At 39.6% G+C, this 23,930-nt stretch overlaps 1 protein-coding gene across 1 annotated transcript in view; it reads left to right on the top strand.

The window, feature by feature from the left end:
* The window catches only part of LOC150087340 (ubiquitin carboxyl-terminal hydrolase 20-like), a 561,531-nt gene that overhangs the window by 496,463 nt on the left and 41,138 nt on the right, over positions 1-23,930 (top strand). The gene's annotated exons all lie outside the window — the stretch shown is intronic.

Genomic DNA, 23,930 nt, shown 5'->3' on the forward strand with positions numbered 1-23,930 from the left:
TGGTTCTTTTCCAAGTAGACTGATGTTTGAGACATTTCTTGTGAAAACTTACAGACTGTTCTCTTTACCTTAACCCATTCAGGAGTGATTTTTTGAAATGCATATATGTGTGGACTCACAGCAGTAAGTTTTCCACTGTTGGCCAGCCATATGAGGTGAACTTTTTTTTTTTTTTTGTCAATTTTTTAAAATATTCTAAAAATGAAAACTTTATACATAAATGCTTTTAAATATTAATTTATTCTTCTTTTGGCTTAATTTCCAAACATTACAGTGAAATTATTTCAAAAAATTATAATAAAAAAATTTTAAAAAGTAAAAATTAATGGTTACTTTTTTCATTTGTTATAATAATATACTTTTTTATCTGTTTATTTATCACTTAAGTTATCACTTAAGTTTCATCAACTTCTGAATCTGAATTCTGTAGAATTAGTACTTTTTTAAACCAATTTTGGTTTAAAAAAGTACAATAGCCAACAGGTACAATTTCCTCCTTTGAATTTCAAAGCTGTTTTCGTGCTTCCATTTATTAAAATTGTATTTCCTATTAGATGGAAACACGAATAAGAGATGACAGTATGTACTGGAAGATTTCAAGATAATTTGTATTTTCAGACACTTTATTTGAAACAAACTTGTAAAATGTATACCATTCAGAGTCTACACAAAAAACTTTGGTCCTTGAAGTTGTCACAGACATTCTCTCAGATATGCCAGACAAGCTGTACTTGCTACCTAGGAGTCTAAAATGCTGATGGAACTGATATTCATGTGACATTCAAGTCAAGTGGACCCAATTTTGGCGAAGTCCGGATGGTCTGTGACAGCCAAATCCTCTGCTTGCATCTTCACAATGGTGGGACTGTTAGTAATCATGGGTATAACCTCCATGCACAAGCACACTGTGCATGGAGGGTGGTCACACCTGGGTGACCACCCAGGTGTGAACCAATATAAGCAGGGGTTGAGGTGTGACACCCACACCACATGGAAGAATGCTGCCCCTCTGTGTTACCAGGCAATACTAGGTGGTAGATGACTCTCATCAACCGGTGTAATACACCACTTTGCTTATTGGAGGGTTGAAGTGGTGGAACCCATGTTTAGTCTCCAGAACTAAGTTCCGGTCAATCCTTCCCCATCTCTTCCATCATGTAGTATGACTGATGACTTTTGAGGTTATGGTGAACATCATGACAAGATCCAATCTTCCTTACATTTCGGGGGTACAGCTCTAAAGCAGTGTTCGCAAGCCGGCCGCTAGTTAGTACACCGGACTGAACATATTGGTAACTCTTTAGGAAGCTTCTGGATCAGCTAATATATAATCTTGCTACCTCTACTCTGCAAGATAGTGACTGGAGGGAGTCCAAGTAGTGTGTATGCGGGAGGCCATTGTTGAGGCCACAGTATGTCAAGGATCTGGGTATATTCTTACCATGTGTAAGCCGTATCCAAAAATTTCATTACTTCATACAGCATGTCCAACCCCACTTTTTCTTACTATTGAATACATCATGAATTGTCAAACTAATAGAGTAAGCTTACCTGTGAAAAGATCTAAACCTCCCAAACACTTCCTAATTCGTTTCACAAATATACGTGGTTTCAGTTCTAATCCCGACATTGTCCACTATCAGTGTAGTTATGGCGTTTTGGATACCATCGCCTCTGACTTCCCCTCCTTTCCCCCAACCTATTCTTCTAGTGGTGAAGTAGGACTAGTTGGCTTCTATTCTGGGATTATTCCCTGATAGGGATGACAATTAGCAGAGAGAGAACTTATTTCAAACCAAGCACACTGGACCCTGAAATGGGCCACAAATAAGCATCGCCGACCCCCTCAATTGAGAACAACTGACATGGCTGAGCAGCTAAATGTACCCAGGATCCCGAGGTTAATTGACAGCAGGCGTTTAATGACTTCAGTAAAAATGTACACAGGAGTAATAAACGCCCCAAACATCTGGGATTTTTGTCAGTGGCACAATCCTACGCCATCCTTGAGGTCAGAGCCCACACTAATCCTCAAATACAACCGGTTGAAACTGTGTAGTCGGTTCCTACCTGCCCAGGCACTCCCCAAAATTCAGGCACTACTCCGTCTTGGAGTCGACCTTCAGAAATTAGCTACCGACTACAAATACCGTCACATGCTCCTCGAGTGGATTCCATCTGTGGAACTGAGATAATTTCCTCCATATGACGTTTAGTCCTCATTTTTCATTATTACAATTTACATGTTTGTAACTCATAATTTACATGTTTGTAACTTATAATTTACATGTTTGTAACTCTTAATTTCCATGTAACGGTAATTTTTTTCCTTTTTGCCAATTAATTTCATTTATAATTTCATTTATAATGTAAAACTCCTGGCCATGTCGCCGTGTTGAGTATTATTGTCTCTAGTACATGTCCTGTACTTATTAGCAATAAAGAATTTATTTATTTATTAATGAAATTAAACAACAGTGATGCATTACATTTTCATGAAACTAAAATTACTGTAACACAGAGCAAAAACGGATACAAAAATAGATTTTGACAAGTTTAATAATGGGAAATATATATATATTAGATTAGATACATACAAACAAAAAGCTTTTGATTGTTTTGTCAACCTTCCTCAGTTAAACTGACAGTTAAGAATGGAGCATGAGGGCATGTACTGCCAATCTTGTGCATGATTAACTGTTGGTTGTTGAAGCCTGTGGCTGTAATGCGTGCGGACGTTGCCAGCGTTTGTCAATAGTCAAGATTGCTGTTTCGATGAAAGGGTGGACTTGACATCCACTGTTCATGTTGACTGAGATATTGGAGCATTTGATGTTCAACGATTCCAACCAGGTGCGTCGACGATAGTGGCGGGACTTATCCACAATCACGACATCGCGATGTGGGTCAATGTCGCGGTGGGTTGCCCAAACATGTTCGGCAATAGCTGAGTGCTCCACATCCGCTAAGCGGATTGCCCTTTTGTGTTCAGAAAGGCATTTTTCGAGCCGTCTCTCAGTTTCCCCGATGTAGCAGCTAGTGTAGTCACGGCAAGAGATGCTGTAGACCAATCCGCTTTGTAGTCAGGTGGGGACAGGTGTTTTTACCTTAGAGATGAGGGATCGTAATTTTCTGCCTGGGAGTTGTACGCATTTTATCCCATGTGATTTTAAGACTCTGCAAACCTGTTGTGATAGGTTTGGGTAGTATGGGATAAAGGCGCTCGCGGCTGAGTTGGATGTTTCTTTGGTCGTTACGTGTCCATGTGTCTGTAGGTCACACCTGTCAAGGGTATTGATGCGATAGCCACACCTTGTGAGATCTGCCTTGACTTTAACAATTTCAGTGCGCCTCTCATTTACAGAGCTAGAGTGTGTCCAGGCATGAGTTAGCAAGGTTCGTGCAATGGCAAGAAGATGGCTACGCACATGTTCTGACAGGAAGCTGGTAAATTGGCCAGCACACATTGGTTTACGATGGACAGTTGTCTTCAAGCGTGTTCCCTCGCGCTGGACAAGGGTGTCTAAGTATGGTATTGTGTTGTCCGACTCTAGCTCGATGGTGAATTTTATGAAAGGCGACAGAGAATTGAGGTGGTCTAAGATTCGGTCACCTGAATTTCTGGGGATAACCACGAACACATTGTCCACTTAGCGACACCAAAAGGTAATGGGATCTGGTACATTTGTAAATGCACAACTCTCTAATTCCTCCATCGCGATGTTTGCCGTGACCGAACTAACTGGGGAACCCATGTTAACGGAAACTGGGAGACGGCTCGAAAAACGCCTTTCCGAACACAAAAGAGCAATCCGCTTAGCGGATGTGGAGCACTCAGCTATTGCCGAACATGTTTGGACAACCCACCATGACATTGACCCACGTCGCGATGTCCTGATTGTGGATAAGTCCCGCCACTATCGCCGACGCTCCTGGTTGGAATCATTGAACATCAAATGCTCCAATACCTCAGTCAACAGGAACAGTGGATGTCAAGTCCACCCTATCATCGAAACAGCAATCCTGACTATTGACAAATGCTAGCAACGTCCGCATGCATTACAGCCACAGGCTTCAACAACCAACAGTTAATCACATACTTCACGACAAGATTGGCAGTACACACCCTCATGCTCCATTCTCAACTGTCAGTTTAACTGAGGAAGGTTGACAAAACAACCGAAAGCTTTTTGTTTGTATGTATCTAATCTAATATATGTATATTTCCCATTATTAAACTTGTCAAAATCTATTTTTGTATCCGTTTTCGCTCTATGTTATAGTAATTTTAGTTTCATAATGAATCCAGAGTGGACAGGCCTCTTTAATCATATTGCATTTTCACATTATACAATAGTAAAATATGAGTGAAGTTAAACATAAACTACATGCGAATAGTGCAAATAACTGTATTACCATTCTTGTTATTTTAACTCAGCACGCAAGGCTAGAGGAACTCTATTATACTTTTTATTAGAGCATTAGGAGACATTAAAAATTATAGCAATTAGAAGGAACACAACACATCAATACAATATTCCAGAAAGAAATCATTTTCTTGTGTTGAATCATTATCGTTCTTTCTAAATAAGAGTTAATGCAAATTAATTTTCTCTTCCATTCATTTTATCAGACATCTTGCAGGAAGTATTTTAACTTACCAACCTTGATGCGGGTGGGATCACTTTCTTCCTATTTTCTCTGTGGCAGCTGCAACTTCTTCTCAGCTTCGCCTCCCTTTGCTGTCTCCCTGCCTGTAGCTTTTCTCTGATTCTCTTCTTTCGTGGAACTCCTCTTTCCTCTGTTGAATGGCTCTTACCTCCATCCAACTCCTCCAATCCCCCTTTCTAAAGGGGTCTACCTTTTTATATCTAGGAAAACTCTCCCACAGTTAAGGGAATCTTGGCTTTTTATTGGACCCTCCAGATCTGGGACTTAGGTCCCTATAACTTACACAATATGTGATGGTCAGAGAGTAGGGTGTGATCGCATCATTCCTTCTCCACTGCTCTACACCTTTTGTTACCCCCCCCCCACGTCGCATTACAGGACTGGAAAGGGGTGCTATACAATACTTATAAGCGGTAGCAATACTTACATAGTGGATCATTCAGTATTAGGAGGTTCAGATATTGATCTCTGATTACACCCACACAAGCAACATCATATTTCGCCATAAGAACTTCTGCTGCTTTGTCGAACAAATTAAATTTCTCCACCACCCCCACCCCCCTCCTTTAACCTTGGAGAGGTGGCATTATTATTTTAAGAAGTATTTCGAAACAAAGCTTCTTATAGCCTTTTCTGTTAAGTTACAAATACATCTCTAAGTTTTATTCTAAGATAAGATTAAATTTTCCTTAGTTGAGTTATACATGGGATTAATTTTTCCCTACGTATTCTCCTTTATAAAAGTATCTTAAAAAAAGATAATACAGTAAACCCCCGCTATTCGCGGTTGCTGATTTAATATAAAATTAAACCTAAAAAAAATGTGAATTTTAAAGTGCCATGAACATTTTCTGCCATAAAAAAACATGGGCGTGGCTAAAATTATCTTTCCCGATCAAAACAGCACTCAGTGGGTGGGGGGAGAGAGGGGGGTGACAAAATCATTAGAGCGGATGTTTCTCACTAATCCTTGTTCAGTATGTGTTATGTGCTTGTTATGGAAGGTTTCGTCATTTGCTTTTAATTTATATACTTATAAATTTATCAATTTATAAATTGATATGCTTACAAAAGTGATAAATCTACCGTTTTGCAGTGTAAAACAGACTTTTTCAAGGGTGTTAATGGAAGAAAGTGACTTTATTGTGGACAAGTTCTTTTTTACCGTACAAAAATATGGCTACGAATAACAAGGGAAATGTGAAAAGATCAAAGGTGATGACATTAGTGAATAAAATTGAGTTATTAGACAAAATTTCTAATGGTGAGAGTGTCTCCTCAGTGGCAAAACATTATAAAATCAATGAGTCAACGGTATGATCAATCAAAAAATCGGAAGAAAAAATCTGCCGTAGTGTCCGTGAAAATGCGCTAATTGCTTCAAAAATTTGCTATGTAACTCGTGATGTTAAATTAGATAAAATGGAAAAGGCTTTAAATCTGTGGCTAGAAAACCGAACTCATAATAAAATTCTGTTAAGTTCACTCATCATTCGTGAAAAGGCAAAACTCCTTTATCAACACTTTAGCGAAACTGGTGATAGCACTGGTGGGATATGTTTTTTTAGCTACCAAAGGCACTGGTTTGAAAGATTTATTTGAAATTATTTCTAATAAATACATTTAATATTAAATTGTTTCTTATTTTCATTTCGATGCCATATGCTAGCATTTCACTATGTGCTGTCTATGTACATAGTCATATTATGAAGGTACATATAATACATACATAGACAAAATTTTAGACTAGTTTTTTTTATATATTTCATACTTTGGAACAGAACTTCTTTATTACTATGGAAGCCATAACTCAGTATTTGCGTTTTCGGTATTCGCAATATTTCTCAGGAACGTAACCCCCGCTATTCGCGGGGGTTTACTGTATTTACTCAGACATCTGGTTTTTGTTATTAAACTGTAAAAATACAAGCGTACAGGGTCTTCTATAAGTCGAGGACAAGCATGCATTAAGTGTAGAAGAGAAAAAAAAAAAAAAAGGAAAGTGATTAACCAAACAAGAACTAATTTGCAGTAGAAAGATTTGGGAAAGAAACGGGGATGTGAATAAGAAAAATCAATTCCATTTTAACACTAACACAGCACATGTATTTATTTGTTTCATGATGACTCCCACCAGTCCCTGAAACCCCCAGCACCCTCACACTCCAGGTGCTGCTCATTCTAATGGTAATCAATGGATACCACTCTTCATGAACTAATGTTATTAGTGGAGTTCCCCAAGGGTCTGTGTTGGGCTCATTGTCGTTTTCTGTATTATCAATGATATTGATGAAGGTATATCAGGCCTAATATCCAGGTTTGCAGATGATATGAAAGTTGGTAGGGTTGTTAATGACAGTAAGGACAATACGCTACTGCAACAGGATCTAGAAAAGTGGAGTGGATGGGCTGAGAAGTGGTAACTGAAGTTTAACATTGACAAATGCAAAGTACTGCATATGAGTAGCAGTAACCTCAGAGTAACCAACTTTGCAGGACTATACTTAGGGTAGCGGAGAATGAAAAAGACCTGGGGATAATTGTGCAGTAAGATTTGAAGTTTTCTGAGCAGTGCAGACAGGCTACAAGAGTAGGTCATGGGGTCTTGTCAATGATATATAGGAATTTTGCTAGCAGGGATAAGGAGGTGATTATCCCCTTGTATCAGGCAATGGTCAGGCCACACCTTGAGTACTGCATACAGGTCTGGAGACCTCATTTTAGGAAAGATGTTGAGCTGCTAGAACGGGTACAGAGAAGAGTAACAAGATCAGTGAGTGGAACAAAGGCTTAAGTTCTGCAAATTGCAGCATCTGGAGACTAGGCACCTGTGAGGTGATCTGATTCAGGTGTATAGACCTTGACTTGGTTTGAGCAAGCTCAATGCTGATTGGATTCCTCCTCTTGCTTTGATTCTACACCTGAGGGGGCATAAATTAAAATTGAGAAAATATAGTTCTAGAATAGATGTGCAAAAATTTGCCTTTAGCCAGCAGGTGGTTGATTTCTGGAACAAACTTCCGGCTGTTGTAGATGACAGCTTAAATAAATTCAAGGCTGAACTAGACAAAATTTTGGAGTGAATGAATGGGTGAAAGGGAAGAAATTTTTTTTTTTTTTCTTTGGGCGATGCTATATAAGCTAGTTTCCTTGCATATGCCTCTACCAATGCTAATATGAAGTCTGAGATTCTGAACTCAGTACTAAAGTTTAATGTTGGTTCATACATTACATGTGCAAACCCCACTCACATCTGGTGAGTATGGGCTTGGCATACCCAGGGTTCTGAGCTGGATATCATCATTCTTCTCTTTCTTGATGATTCCCTTCAACTTCTGACTTTTGTTCTCTCTCTTTCTCTCTCTCTCTCTCTCTCAGGGCCTCCGTAGCCAGGTGGGAAGGAGAAGTAGTGCGTATCACATGCTTCTTGATTAGACTGGGGTTCGAGCCCATCACCACCAAATATAGAAGATGTGGAAAGGTCAGGGAATGACCACTGCATATCCCGGAGTAATATGGCCCTAGTTTGCTAATGCTCCTAAAAACCAAAACAACAACAACATCTCTCATCTCTCTCTCTCTCTCTCTCTCTCTCTCTCTCTCTCTCTCTCTCTCTCTCTCTCTCTCTCTCTCTCTCTCTCTCTCTCTGTGGGTAACTCAGACATTTTTTTTTTTTTTGGTTGGTGCAGCAAAAGCCTCAGGCTTCCTTGCATCATATGGCTAATGATAATAATAATAACAATAAATAGAATCTTCTCACCTGTACAGACTGTGAAATAAAGCTTCACTATTGAGAAATGGTTATTTGTTATTTCCAACCATAGCAAAATACACATATGTGGGAGCCTGTGGTAAATTCCAGGGATAACTGTAAATTAAGATCACAGAGGAACTGTTCTGGCATGGAAGTATTCCTAAGAGCAGTCTCATAATTCTGTGAACAGGCTTAATTAGCCTTCAATTATGAACAGGCTAATTTTGAACTTACAAGTCAGTCAAGGAGTAAGAAATGTTAAAGCAGGTGAACACTGAAGAAAGGACTGAACCATAATGGCCCATTACAGTATAGCTCATTAGCTAGCCTGTAGTTGGCCATAAATAATATCATTTATGATCTTTAATGGACAGATAATGAGCTGGATTATGTTTTTGTTAATTATTTACTGATTAACTAATAACATATGAAAGCAGTGATTTTTACTGTATTATTAATATTTGGTTATAAGTGCAAGGAAGCCACAGACTTTTCCTGCACTGACCAAAATACAAAAAAAAATAATAATAATAATAAAATAAGATAAAATAGCTAAATAATAATTAACAATTTAGTTTCAGGCATGTTCGTTTTTTTTTTTTTTTTTGTTTTCTGTGGAAATGAAAAGTATATGTAGTTATCTCCTTATCAATTAATTACTAAAATAATAACTAAAAAGGGGTGGTTTAGGGCTGAACGTCTCATACTACAGAGATTTACTAAATGAACAAGTTAGTGAAAAGCATCATTTTGTTCATAGTAAATCACTGAAGTAGGTAAAATGGCATTGTTTTTGTTACATCTCATAGTGTGAATGCATTCACAAGTTCCCGTGATGTTGCACTAACTAGAATAAGCAATACTTTGCCACTGGAGAGGACTAATCTTACTCATTCTCTGTGAATACCACCACCCAGGCAGCACAATTCTGAAGCTTGTTGGCTGGTCATCAGTGGGCAGGTAAGTACCCAGTTGATAAAATGAGTGACAACCCAGTTATTAAGTATACTCCACAGTGTGAGAGATGCGAGATAGTATGTAATAGTAAAGTCTATAACTAGGGGTTTGGGGCTGAAAGCTTCAGATTATGGGAAATTTACTAGATCAACAAGTTAGTGCAAAGCATCATTTTAGTTCATAGTAAATCACTGAAATATATGAATACGTTACATCTCACTGCCATAAACTGAGGAGCCTACTGGCCTTTAGACTCAAAGGTTTTCCCAGAAAACATCTGTAATTTAAATATCACTAATTTGATAGAGCTCAGTCTCACTCATATAGCCTCTCTTCACTATGAAGAATCTTTCATTTTTAGAGATCAATGCAAGATATCTGTTTAATTCCTCAGTAACATCATTTGAGTTATCTATGACTCATCGTGAAAGGGTTTGATCTGGCTTATTTTCTGCTTCTTCTTCTTTGTATTCACATACATGAAAAACTTCTTGTTCCTGTACTTTCAGTATTTGTAGCTTCAGTATGTTTCATTGCTCTCTAAATCTTTTTCTGCTCTGTTAGACTGGCCAGCTCTGCATTCATCCATCTTAGCAACCTCCTGAGTAATCCTAATACAGATATGTGATCTTGTCTAGAAATCTGAGTGTCATCAAAGATAAGCCTAGGAGCAGAAGAATAATTTTTATGAGATTAGCATTAGTATAGGCATATGATACAAGAAAACAAGCTTATACAGCATCAGCCAAAAAAAAAAAAAAAAAACCCTTCCCATTTCACTGATCCATTCATTCCAAATGTTTGTATAGTTCTGCCTTGAATTTCTTTAAGCTATCAACTTCCACAACAACAGATGGAAGCTTGTTCCAGCAATCAGCTACCCACGGGCTAAATACAAATTTCTGCACATCTGTTCTACAACTGTCTTTCCTCAGTTTGAATCTATGCCTCCTCAGGTTTTTAATCTGAGCAAGAGGAAGGATCCCATCAGTATTGAGCCTGCTCAATCCATTCAAGGCCTTATACACCTCAATCAGATCAGCTCGCAGGTGCCCAGTCTCCAGAAGCTGCAGTTTGCAGAACTTAAGCCTTTCTTCCTAGGAGCACCCCTTTGTTCCCCTCACCAGTCTTGTTGCCCTTCTCTGTACTGGCGCCTCCGTAGCCAGGTGGGCAGGAGCAGCAGTGCGTAGCACACGCGTCCTGATTAGACCTGGGTTCGAGCCTGTGATCACCAAATACGGAGGATACAGAAAGGTCAGGGAATGACCACCGCATATCCCCGGAGCAATATGGCTTTAGTTGCTAATGCTCCTAAATAAAACCAAATAACAATAACCTTCTCTGTACTTGTTCTTGCAACTCTACATCCTTCCTAAAATGAGGTTTCCAGACTTGTACTCAGTACTCAAGGTGTGGCCTTATACATGGGGATAATCACCTCCTTATCCCTGCTCGCAAAATTCCTGTATATCAAATTCCTGTTGACAAGACCCCATGATCTACTCTGGCTACCTCTCTGCACTGCTCAGAAAACTTCAAATCTCATTGCACAATTACCTCCAGGTCTCTTTCATTCTCCATTACCCTGAGTGTAACAACACCCAGTTGGTACATTTCTCTGGGATTACTGCTACCCATATGCAGTACTTTGCATTTGTCAATGTTAAACCTCATCTGACCGAAACAAAGATTTTGAAGGATTTCACATAAAGCTGAAGGCATCTGAAGTGAAAGAAATGATGGAAACTGTTAAATTATGTACAGAAGACAACCGTCTGTGCAAACTTAATGCTGATGACATAGAAGAGTGGATACGCATTGAAGATGATGTTGAAGTTGCAGCAACTTTCACTGATCAAGAAATTATTCAAAGCATTATAACTCCTGAGAAGATAGAAGAGAGTTATTCAGAAGAATCTGGTGAAGAAAACAACAAAGTTGAAGAAGAAAAGATATCTTGGGCTACTGCAGAAAAGTCCATTGAAACAGTTATTAAATTTATGGAACAGAACCATAGCTTCAGTCTTCAGGACATCATGCATGCGCACAGGGTGCATAATTTTGTGATATAATTTTATCACAAAGAAATTACAAAGTTGTAAACAAGATGATATATGAAAGTATTTAAAGAAAGCAATAGAAGCATCAAGCAGTGTAGCAGATAGAGTAGAAGCTGCAAGTGTTCCATCCACAAGCAGTGCAACAGAAATCGTGGAAAAGAACGAATGAATATTTGTTTTTCGAACTTTGTATTTTATATGAAAATGTTTCGTTAATAAACTAAAACAAATAATTAATTTATATAAAATAAGTATCTTCTGCTTTCATTTATATGCTGTATTTTTCTTTTACATTGTTCATTTTTAAAAACGATTTCAAGCATTACACTCTCTTTTTTTTTTTCTTCTGTTTTTTTTTTTGTGGTGAAAATTTTTGTTTAGATCTTTGTCAGGTGTTGACTTTATTTTTCCTTAAAGCTGCTCGTTTTGATAAATGAATCATGCTTTATTTGCTAATGAATAAACTGTCAAAATTTACCTGGTCATCTCTTCCTTATTCCATCTTAAATTTGAATTTTAAAAGTACTGCCTGAGAATCCGGAAAATCCGAAAATCCAGATTGACCCAGTCCCCGAGCAGATTGATAAATATACAAAACAACAATGGGCCCAACATCGAAACTAAAGGGACACTACTAATAACATTAGTACACGTAGAGCAGTATCCGTTTATTACCATTCTATCTTCTCCCACTCAACCATCCTTTTATTCATTGTAGCAACTTGCCCTTAATTCCATACTGCTCCAATTTGTACAGTAGTCTTCCATGAACAACGGTATCAAAAGCTTTCTTGAAATCCAAGTATATGATATCAAAACTATTTTTTGCATCTAGTTCCTTTGTGAACACATGATAGTATCCAATCAAATTGGTCAGACAAGACTTCCCCTTAACAAACCTTAACATGCTGTGTCTGAATTATTACTGCTGTCTTCTCTAGATGATCCTGCAATGCTTCTTTAACCAGTGGCGGATTTCGGCACAGGCGCACGAGGCGCATGCCTGGGGCCTCTTAAATCGAGGGAGCCTCAAATCTCAGGTCTCAAAAAAAAAAATTGTTTCATTTTAAATTTTTACACCATCTTTATTACCATTACTGAATAAAACTATAACTTAAGATGAGAAGTTAGTAAACTCTTATGCGAATATCCCTATATATTATATGAAATATGATTAAAGAGGCCTGTGCGCTCTGGATTCATTATGAAACTAAAATTACTGTAACACAGAGTGAAAACGGATACAAAAATAGATTATGACAAGTTTAATAATGGGAAATATACATATATTAGATTAGATACATACAAACAAAGCAACTCTTAGATAATGTAATCACCTCCGTGCCTCCGGCTGCCAGATTCCACAGTTCTACGGACTACCGAAAGTTCACAAAGAAGGTACACCGTTAAGACCCATTGTCTCCTGTTGTGGCTCACCGAGCTATGATGAGGCACCTCTGTAGCCAGGTGGGAAGGAGCAGCAGTGCGTAGCACACGCTTCTTGATTAGACCGGGGTTCGAGCCCGTCACCACTAAATATGGAGGATGCGGAAAGGTCAGCAAATGATCACCGCATATCCCCGGAGCAATATGGCCTTAGTTGCTAATGCTCCTAAAAACCAAACAACAACAACAACAACTGAGCTATGAATTAGCTAAGTTTGTCTCGGGGCTCCTTTCTCCCCTAGTAGGCAAGACCACCAACACCGTCTCTAACAGTAGTGAATTCATAGAATGGATCAGAACCATATCCATCTCACAAGATCAAATCATGGCATCATTTGATGTAGTTTCACTTTTCACCTCCATCCTAGTAGAACTTGCCATCACATGTGCAGAGCAACTCTTAGATAACGATCAAACCCTTGGCAGCAGAACCAAACTAACACCAGACGATATCTCCACCACCCTCAGACTGTGCTTAACAGGTGGTGCAATCGTGTTCAACGACTCCATTTACCAACAAGCGCACAGCACAGCCATGGGTTCTCCAGTTAGTTCAGTCATGGCAAACATCTCGATGGAGGAATTAGAAGTCGTGCGTTTACAAATGTACCAGATCCCATTACTTTTTGGTGTCGCTATGTGGACAATGTGTTCGTGGTTATCCCCATAAATTCAGGTGACCGAATCTTAGACCACCTAAATCCTCTGTCCCCTTTCATAAAATTCACCATCGAGCTAGAGTCGGACAGCACAACACAACACCATACCATACTTAGACACCCTTGTGCTTGAAGACAACTATCCATCGTAAACCAATGTGTGCTAGCCAATTTACCAACTTCCGGTCAGCATACGCCTGTAGCCATCTTCTTGGCACTGCATGAACCTTGCTAACTCGTGCCTGGACACACTCTAGCTCTGTAAATGAGAGGCGCAACGAAATTGTTAAAGTCAAGGCGGATCTCACGAGGTGTGGCTATCCCATCAATACCCTTGACAGGTGTGACCTACAGACATATGGCCACACAGCGACCAACAGAAACATCCAAGGTAATTACTCAGCCACGAGCGCCTTTATCTCATAGGGGCTTAGAGGGGAACAGGTATCCTGTGTTTTATCAGACACTCAGCCTAAAACACTGATGGATCCAATATCTCTCTATTACAGAAGATTTAGGAGAAGTCCGGTTGGCCTGCCTCCCTAAAATCCACTCATGCATACCTTCTCGATGGTAAGCCCTGTTACATCACTTAGGTGGCAATGAACGTGTAGAGTGGTTCTCTTCAAGACGCCTGGTCAGTGTGAAGAGGAAAAGACCAAACCCTCCAGCATATGACAGCACGACAAAACAAATGGCCCCTCAGTCCCCACCAGCTTTCACTCTCCCTCTTACAGCAGCGAGAGGATCAGAGTGGAAGCAGAGGGTGCTAAGAATCTCTGGGTACGACCAGGCTGCCATGCACGGAAACTAAACTTGCCCTGTTATAACATAAGATCACTCATCGGTGAAGACAGGATATTAGAGCTGGAAAAGGAATTAAAAAATGTGAATTGGTATATCATCGGTTTGTCTGAAACAAGAAGAAGAAATGAATCACTTATAAGTTTATCAAGTGGAAATCTGTTGTACACCAATGGAAACAGTGAAAGGAGTGAAGGTGGAGTTGGCTTTCTGGTCCATAAAGATATAAAAAACAACATTTAGGAATTCAAAAGTACATCACCAAGGGTGTCAAGACTAATACTCAAGATTTCTAAGAGGTATAAGCTAAAGATTATAATGATTTATGCACCAACATCGAGCCATGATGATGAAGAGGTTGAAGAAATGTACACCGAAATTGAGAGTCTTCTAGATGAGCAGAAAACCCACTACACTATTATTATGGGGGACTTCAATGCTAAGGTTGGAAAAAGACAAAACAGCGCAGAAAGAGGAACTATAGAAAATTTTGGAATTGGTGAAAGAAATAAAAGAGGTGAAAGACTTGTGGAATTTGCAGAATCTCAAGGACTGTCAGTAATGAACACTTTTTTCAAGAAAAGGGTGAGCAAAAAGTGGACATGGAAGAGTCCAAATGGATTAACAACTAATGAAATCAACTTCATCCTCACTAACAGAAGATATATTGTGAATGACGTTATCTTCCTGAATAAGGTAAATGTTGGAAGTGATCACAGAATGGTAAGATGTACACTTGATATAGATGTAGGAAAGGAAAAAAGTGACTTGAGTAAATAATACAATGGTCTTCGAGATAACAGAGGAGGAGAAAAAGCAGTATGTACTGGAACTTAAAAACACGTTTGAGCTTCTGCAGACTGCTCAGGACCAAGATATCGACGAGGAATATTACAACTTTCTGGAAGTGATAAAGCCCAAGAAACCTATAGGTAAAAAGAAATCCAAAGAATAAAAAATTAGTCAAGAAACACTTGTCATGATGAACCGAAGTCGACAAATGAAGAACAAGAAAAACACTGACAGGGAGAAAATTGAGTATACTGAGTTATGCAAAGCCATTAGAAAGAGACTCAGAGAGGACATAAGAAGATTTAACACAAGAAAAGTAGAATATGCATTAAGGGAAAACAAAGGATTTAAATCAGCAGCCATGAGCAGTAATACAGAAAGACAAATGATACTGAAACTGAAGAATAGCGATGGTGTACTTATAAACAGCAGAGAAGGCATAATTCAAATAGCAGAAGACTACTATAGAGAATTATACAAGGAGCGAGGGAATGATGCCAGCAGCGGGGAAGATGGATTGCAAAGTAGCAACACATACGACATACCCGATATTCTTCCTGATGAGGTAGAACATGCATTGAAGAAAATGAAGTATCAGAAAGCCCCGGGGGAAGATGAAGTTACTGTAGATTTGTTAAAATTGGGAGGAAGAGACATAACACAAAAACTGGCAAGGCTCTTCACAAAGTGCATTAGAAAAGGTGTGATGCCTAAGCAGGAATAATTCAATCATAGTTTTGCTGCATAAGAAAGGAGATAAATCAGAAATTGGAAATTATAGACCAATTATCCCACATCTACAAGTTGTTCACAAGGGTCATTACTACAGATTAGAAAGAATACTTGATGAGAATCAACCGAAAGAGCAAGCTGGCTTTAGGACAGGATTTTCAACTATGGATCATCTTCACGTAATATCACAGCTAATGGAGAAAGCAAATGAATATAAAACACCATTATGCCTGGCATTTGTGAATTATGAAAAGGCATTTGACTCCGTACAGCATAAGGCAATGTTTCGGGCACTGAAAAGACAAGGCATAGATACCCCATATATTATGATTTTGGAAAATATATGAGAGTGCTACCTCCTTTATTAGACTAAGCAAAGACAGTAGGAAATTTAAAATCAAGAAAGGAGTTCGACAAGGAGACACAATATCTCCGAAGCTGTTTACTGCTGCCCTTGAGGAAGCTTTCAGAAGATTAGACTGGTCACAGAAAGGAGTCAATTTGAACGGAGAGTACCTAAACCATTTACGATTTGCAGATGACATTGTGGTCATAAGCCACGATCCCAAAGAATTAGAGGAAAATCTTAATCAGTTATGCACAGTTAGTAAGGATTTTGGACAAGATGAATATGGCTAAAACAAAAGTAAAGATGAAAAAGTATGCCACAGAAAGGGTTATAATGATTGAAAGAGCAATGAAATGAAAAGGTGGAGTCATATACTTATCTGGGACAAGTTATTAGCTGTAATAATGATAAATGGCTGGAAGTCAAGAGTAGAATAAATTTTGGATGGATAGCATTCACGAAATATAGTCACATACTGAAGAGCAATATCCCAGTTTGTCTGAAACGTAAAATAATGAACCAATGTATACTCCCCACCATGACTTATGGAAGTGAAACTTGGGCACTCACCAAAAGAATGGAAGAGAAGATGAGAACTACACAGCGAAGAATGGAATGAATTATATTGGGAATCAGACTGTTAGATAAGAAGAGAAACACATGGATTAGGCAGCAAACTCAAGTAAAGGACATTCTTATCAAAACTAAAGAACTAAAATGGTCTTGGGCAGGACACATAGCTCGAAGACATGATGACAGATGGACTAAGAAAATAACAGAATGGCCCCAAGAGGAGCTAGAAGAAATCCTCGAAGACAAAGGCGGAGATGGATAGATGAAATTCATTAGTTTTTGGGTAGTAAATGGATGGCCAGTGCTCAAAACAGAAGGAACTGGAAAGTTGCTGGAGAGGCCTGCAGTGGATTGAAAATGGCTGATGATGATGATGATGACCCAAACCTATCACAACAGTTTGTAGAGTCTTAAAATCATGGTTAAAATGCGTACAACTCCCAGGCAGAAAATTATGATCCCTCATCTCTAAGGTAAAAACACCTGTCCCCACCTGAAAATTATGATCCCTCATCTCTAAGGTAAAAACACCTGTCCCCACCTTACTACAAAGCGGATTGGTCTACCTCATCTCTTGGCTTGACTGCACTAGCTGCTACATCAGGGAAACTGAGAGACAGCTCGAAAAACAGCTCGGGTGGTTGTGCAGGCAGATATGAAGTTCTCTGAGCAGTGCAGACGGGCTGCAAGAGTAGCGCCTGGTGTATGATATATAGGAATTTTTCTAGCAGAGGAGGTGATTGTTCCCTTGTATAAGGCAATGGTCAGGCCACACCTAGAGTTGTATACAGGTCTGGAGACCTCATTTCAAGAAGGATGTAGAGATGCTGGAACGAGTACAGAGAAGGGCAACAAGATTAGTGAATGGAACAAAGGGGTGCTCTTACGAAGAAAGGCTTAAGTTTTGCAAATTACAGTGTCTGGAGACTAGGCACCAGCGAGGTGATCTGATAGAGGTGTATAAAGCCTTGAATGGTTTGAGCATGCTCAATGCTGATGGGATTCTTCCTCTCGCTCAGAATAATCACCTGAAAGGGCATAAATTCAAATTGAGGAAAGACAGATGTAGGATAGATGTGCAGAAATTTGCCTTTAGCCAGTGGGTGGTTGGTTGGTGGAACAGACTTCCATCCCTTGTCGTGGAAGTTGATAGCCTAAATAAGTTTAAGGCTCACCTGGACAGGTATTTTGAACGAACAGAGGGGTGAAGTGGGTTTTTTTTTTTTTTTTTGGCTGATGCTGCATAAGCTTGCTTTCTTGCATCAAATGCCTCTACTAATGCTAATGCTAAAACGCCTTTCCGAACACAAAAGAGCAGTCCACTTAGCGGATGCGGAGCACTCAACTATTGCCTCAGATATTGTGTCCTGAATATTTTTCATAGCATTTGAGTTTGTAATACGAGATGTGGTAGCAATCACTGGAGGAGGAGATACTGCTGGTATTGTCAGAGGAGTATTATTTGTTTGGTCTGTAGTCTTGGATTGTTGCTTGCGTACAGTTGATTGTAGCTCAGAGAGGAAATTTCTAGCCCAATCAGAAATTGATTTATTAGTAGGGACTGTGACATTGGTTTGAACGGAGACTAATTGATATTTTTTTTACAGCATTTGCATAGGTAATATTTTGGTTTATAGTTGGTGCAACTAGTTTTCTTGCTTCTTGGTAACTAACTTTGTTCTCAACCTTGTATTTTACTATTTTTATCTCAGTTTTCCACTTTACATGTCTTGGAATATGCAGGATGGTCACCTTTGCTATTTATTTATTTATTTATTTATTTTTTAGGAGCATTAGCAGCTAAGGCCATATTGCTCCGGGGATATGCGGTGGTCATTTCCTGACCTTTCTGCATCCTCCATATTTGGTGGTCACGGGCTTGAACCCCGGTCTAATCAAGAAGCATGTGCTATGCACTTGCTGCTCCTGCCCACCTGGCTATGGAGGATCACCTTTGCAATTTGGACAGGTCATGAGACACAGATGACACACCTATTCGGGAAGATCCCATTTTAGAAATCCATGCCAAAGAAGAAGAAATGGACACCGGTCGGCCAGTTTACCTAAAAAAAGACAAACAGAAATTGGAATGTCATAAATCAGTCACCTTCAAAAAGCAATCAGAATCAGCTTCATCAACTAAAAACAAATAATGCGTTGTATTTTACAATGGAACTGCAGAGGCTTTCATTGCAATACAGACGATATCCAAGATCTAATTAATTGTTATTCTCCAGTTGCCCTTTGTCTTCAAAAAGGGGGCGCTTAGCGCTAGAATATAAAAGGCTGAGAGAGGTTTATGTAAGTGCAGTTTAAATTTAGATGTAATTAATTGATAAATTGTGGGGGTGTACACTGGCGAGTTAGACAGATTAGGGGGAACACAGGTTGGGGACGATAGAGAAGGCGACCCGAGAAAGTCAGTGAGGCAGGCTCATGCCTCACCAGGCAGAAGAAGGAGGCAGCAGACGGGAGGAGACAGGTACCTGTGTACCTTCCCCCCTCCCCCCCTCCCTCCCGGCCGGGAAAGAATAAAAGAGAACCAGGCAAGAGCGCTTGGTTTGATTGCCAATGTGGCTTAGACAGCGAAGCTGCTGGTATCTCCAATGTCTGGGTTTAGAATCTTGCGTGGGATCAGGTCCCATCCGGGATTTGTGGCCGCTTCCTTGTTTCTTCTAATTGTGGTGACAATTCGGTGGATTGCATTTCATGGGACGCAGTCCAGTCCATGGTTGTTCTTCTTTTATGCTGTTGTGTATTCAGTATCCATATTGATATACTTTATTGTTTATTATTATTATTATTATAGCCATATAGTGCAAGGAATCCTGAGGCTTATGCTGCACCAGCCAAAAAAAAAATTTCTGAGTTACCTTGAAAGAGAGAGAAGTAGAAAGGAATCACCAAGAAAGCGAAAAATTATTATATCCAACTCAGGATCCTGGGTGTACATGGGACAGAGAGTGAGGAGAAAGTAGGATGCTAGCAGGTTGGCTTTATTTTTAGTTGAGATGGCAACAAAACTATCAGGTTTTAACAGAGATGGGCAAAAGTTGCAGCCAATAGCTTTAACAAGAGACCAGAATGCTCGACTCTGCTTGGACAAGAAGCAAGTTTTCTACTTTTAGCCCGTGCAAAATCTATTTTTTGAACTGATTAAAAACTGCTTTACAGTTGTTTTGAGCTTTGGTGTATGCAGAAAATGAACCTGGAGATTCATATGTGAGCCAATTGTGATATGTTACATTCTTATCTTGAACAGACTTGTCACATTTATTGGAAAACCAAGGATTACACAGAGAACGAGATTTTAAGGTGGAGTGTGGAATAAAGGATTTCATCCTTGCAAGAATAATTTCACTGACACAATCTGAGCAAACAACATTCACAACCGAAGATTTAAAACATTAATCCACTCAATTAAAAGAAGAATATAAATCTTGCAGATCATCCCATTCTGAATTCTTGTAATGCCAAACAACATGAGGATGAGAATGACCACTCACGGTCATTCTCATCCTCATGACCAGTCAAGGTGAATGGTCCTCTAGGCACCTCAGATCACCAAGTTGTGAGCTGAGTTGCCTAGAGGACCACTCACCTTGACCATGTACTTGAAAGGGTGGTTCGTGAGAAAATGAACAGTCTTTGCGAGGTCATTAGTAATTACAAAAGCCTCAGCATCTCAACCATCTGGGTCTGTGTGTCTAGAACTGCAGATAAATGAACCACTAGGTGGCAGTGATCACAGTGTGCTGAAGTGGGATTTACTCAAAGAGGTAACTACCATTAGGGGTAAAGGGAAGGGTTATTGCTTCCGTAAAGGCGACTACAATGGACTGAGACAGTATTTAAATTCTATACAGTGGGACCAACTGATGATGTTACCAACAGCAAATTCAAAATGGGAAGCATTCAAAGAACTTATCTTGGAAGCTATTAGGCTTTACATACCAACTAAGAAATATTGTTCAAGGTTTAGGCCAAAATGGATGTCAGATGAACTAATAAGGCATATGGCAGAGAAAGAAAAATTCATGGGATACTTACAAATTAACACATGACACAAAAGCCTATGATAGATACAAGTTGATATGCAACCAAGTTAAAGGAGGTTAGGCAGGCGAAGGCAGATTACGAGAAATCTTTGGCAAGGGATGCAAAGAAAAACAGCAAAGAGTTCTTTACTTATGTAAACTCTAGAAGGAAGGGGATGAATCAGATTGGTCCACTTGATATTGATGGGTCAACTGTTGATGATCCTGCTCAGGTAGCTAACAAACTAAATGAATATTTTGCATCGACATTCACACATGAGGAGTTATTCAGCAAGGGGAATGCCAGAGGTGTATTCATCTCTAGCAGTAAGCTACAGAATCTTGAAATAACTGGGAGTAAAGTGGAGGAGAAACTGTTGAAGATAAACACAAGAAAGGCACCCGGGGTGGATGGGATCTATCCAGTTATATTAAAGGAGGCAGCAAAGGAAGTAAGCAAACACTTAGCCATAATTATATATACCCATAGACTGGCAAACACTTAGCCATATAATATATACCCATGGACTGGAGATGTGCAAATGTGACCCCAATTCACAAAGGAGGATCAAAGGCTGACACAAGTAATTATAGACCTGTGAGCTTAACTTCTGTTCCAGGAAAATTAATGGAGGCACTGGTTAAAGAAGCACTGCAGGATCATTTAGACAAGACTTCAGTTATAGCTCAGACACAGCATGGTTTTGTTAGGGGAAAGTCTTGCCTGACCAACTTGATTGGATACTATGATGCAGTCACAAAAGAACTGGATGCAGGGAATAACTTTGATATTATATACTTGGATCTTAGAAAGGCTTTTGATACTGTTGCACATGGAAGACTGCTACACAAATTGGAGCAGTGTGACATTGGAGGCAAATTGCTGCTATGGATTAAGGGGTGGTTGAGGGGGAGAAGACAGAGAGTGGTAATCAATGGACACTGCTCATCGTGGACTAATGTTATTAGTGGAGTCCCTCAGGGCTCAGTGTTGGGTCCATTATTGTTTTCTGTATTTATAAATGATATTGATGATGGTATATCAAGCTTAATGTCCAAGTTTGCAGATGATACAAAGGTTGGCAGGGTTGTCAAGGACACTACTGACACTATGCTGCTGCAACAGGATCTGGAAAGGTTGAGCAGATGGGCTGAGAGGTGGCAAATGAAGTTTAACATTGACAAATGTAAAGTACTACACATGGGAAACAGCAACCCCAGAGCAACGTATCAATTCTGTGGTACTACACTGACAGTGGTAGAGAATGAAAGGGACTTGGGGGTGGTTGTGCAGGCAGATACGGGCTGCAAGAGTAGCTCATGGAGTATTGTCAATGATATACAGGAATTTTTCCAGCAGGGATAAGGAGGTGATTATTCCATTGTATAAGGCAATGGTCAGGCCACACCTATAGTACTGTATACAGGTCTGGAGGCCTCATTTGAAGAAGGATGTAGAGCTGCTGGAACGAGTACAGAGAAGGGCAACAAGATTAGTGAAAGGAACAAAGGGGTGCTCTTACGAAGAAAGGCATAAGTTTTGCAAATTGCAGTGTCTGGAGACTAGGCACCAGCGAGGTGATCTGATAGAGGTGTATAAAGCCTTGAATGGTTTGAGCATGCTCAATGCTGATGGGATTCTTCCTCTAGCTCAGAAAAATCACCTGAGAGGGCATAAATTCAAATTGAGGAAAGACAGATGTAGGATAGACGTGCGGAAATTTGCCTTTAGCCAGCGGGTGGTTGGTTGGTGGAACAGACTCCCATCCCTTGTGGTGGAGGTTGATAGCCTAAATAAGTTTAAGGCTCAGCTGGACAGGTATTTTGAACGAACAGAGGGGTGAAGTGGAAGTGGGTTTTTTTTTTTGTTTTTTTTTGGCTGATGCTGCATAAGCTTGCTTTCTTGCATCAAATGCCTCTACTAATGCTAATGCTAACATAGAAGACAGTTGGAGTTGTCAACATTAAAATCACTAAGCAAAATTACCTCACTGTTAGAAAAAGTTGGTCTAGAGAAAGTCGAATTTCAAAGAGTTCTCCCTTAGTTTAGTGGAGTTTCCCAGTTGCATTAATCACTAAGTGATTGGTAGAGTTGAAAGAAGGATAGGGGCAACAGATAAATTTGACAGAATGGGGTAAAGAGATTTAAGCCTGAGAAGATTGACAAGAGGAGATTCCAAATTACTAAGTCTCTGACAGGCAATATCAGAGCAGATATACAGAATATGCTTCAAAGGTGGTATTTGTGCATGTGCACAAGACCACCGTTGCAGTGAAAGGAATCATACAGCAAATAACTAGGACAGCTGAGATGAGCAGTGGTTGGATCAACCGATCATTAGGATTCTGTCAAAAAATGTAAGTGGAACTTAACAGACATAGTGAAAATGACATCACTGAAATCGGGACTGAGACCATGTATATTTGTGAAATGAAGAACAAGGAAGAGTTTGGGAGATTTTAATCCTTTCCCAGATAAGTTCTGTTAGTTGACTATTCATGGTGTATTCGGTTACAAGAAAAGGTGGGGAAGACATGTTGTATGAAATAATGAAATTTTTGGATATTGTATACATGTGGCGAGAATATATCCAGCTCCTTGACACAACATGGCCTCTATAATGTCCCTGCATTTTTGAACTACTCAGACTCCCTCCAGTCACTATCTGGCAAAGTAGATGCAGCAAGATTATACATTAGCTGATCCAGATGCCTCCTAGAGAGTTATCAGTAGGTTCGGTCTGGTGGACTATCTAGCATTGGGTCTGTAAACACCGTTTCAGAGCTGTATCAAAATGTAAGGACTATTGAATATGGCCATGATACTCATCTCAACCTCAAAAGACATCAATCATACTTTGTGATGGAAGAGATGGGGGTGTTTCCAGAGCTTTGCTCTAGAGACTAAACATGACTTTCTGTTTAGTTCGGAGACATCTGTTTAGTCTCTAGACTAAACAGGTGTCTCCGAAGTTTGGTCCACTTGACTGTCACCTGAATATCAGTTGCATCAGTGTTTTAGACTCCTAGGTAGCAAGCCCAGCTTGCCATACCTGAGAGAATATCTGTAAGAGCCTCAATGACCAAGGTTGATTG

Source organism: Mastigoproctus giganteus, chromosome 4, assembly GCF_048544385.1.
Source record: "Mastigoproctus giganteus isolate SK-2022 chromosome 4, ASM4854438v1, whole genome shotgun sequence".
NCBI lineage: Eukaryota > Metazoa > Arthropoda > Arachnida > Uropygi > Thelyphonidae > Mastigoproctus > Mastigoproctus giganteus.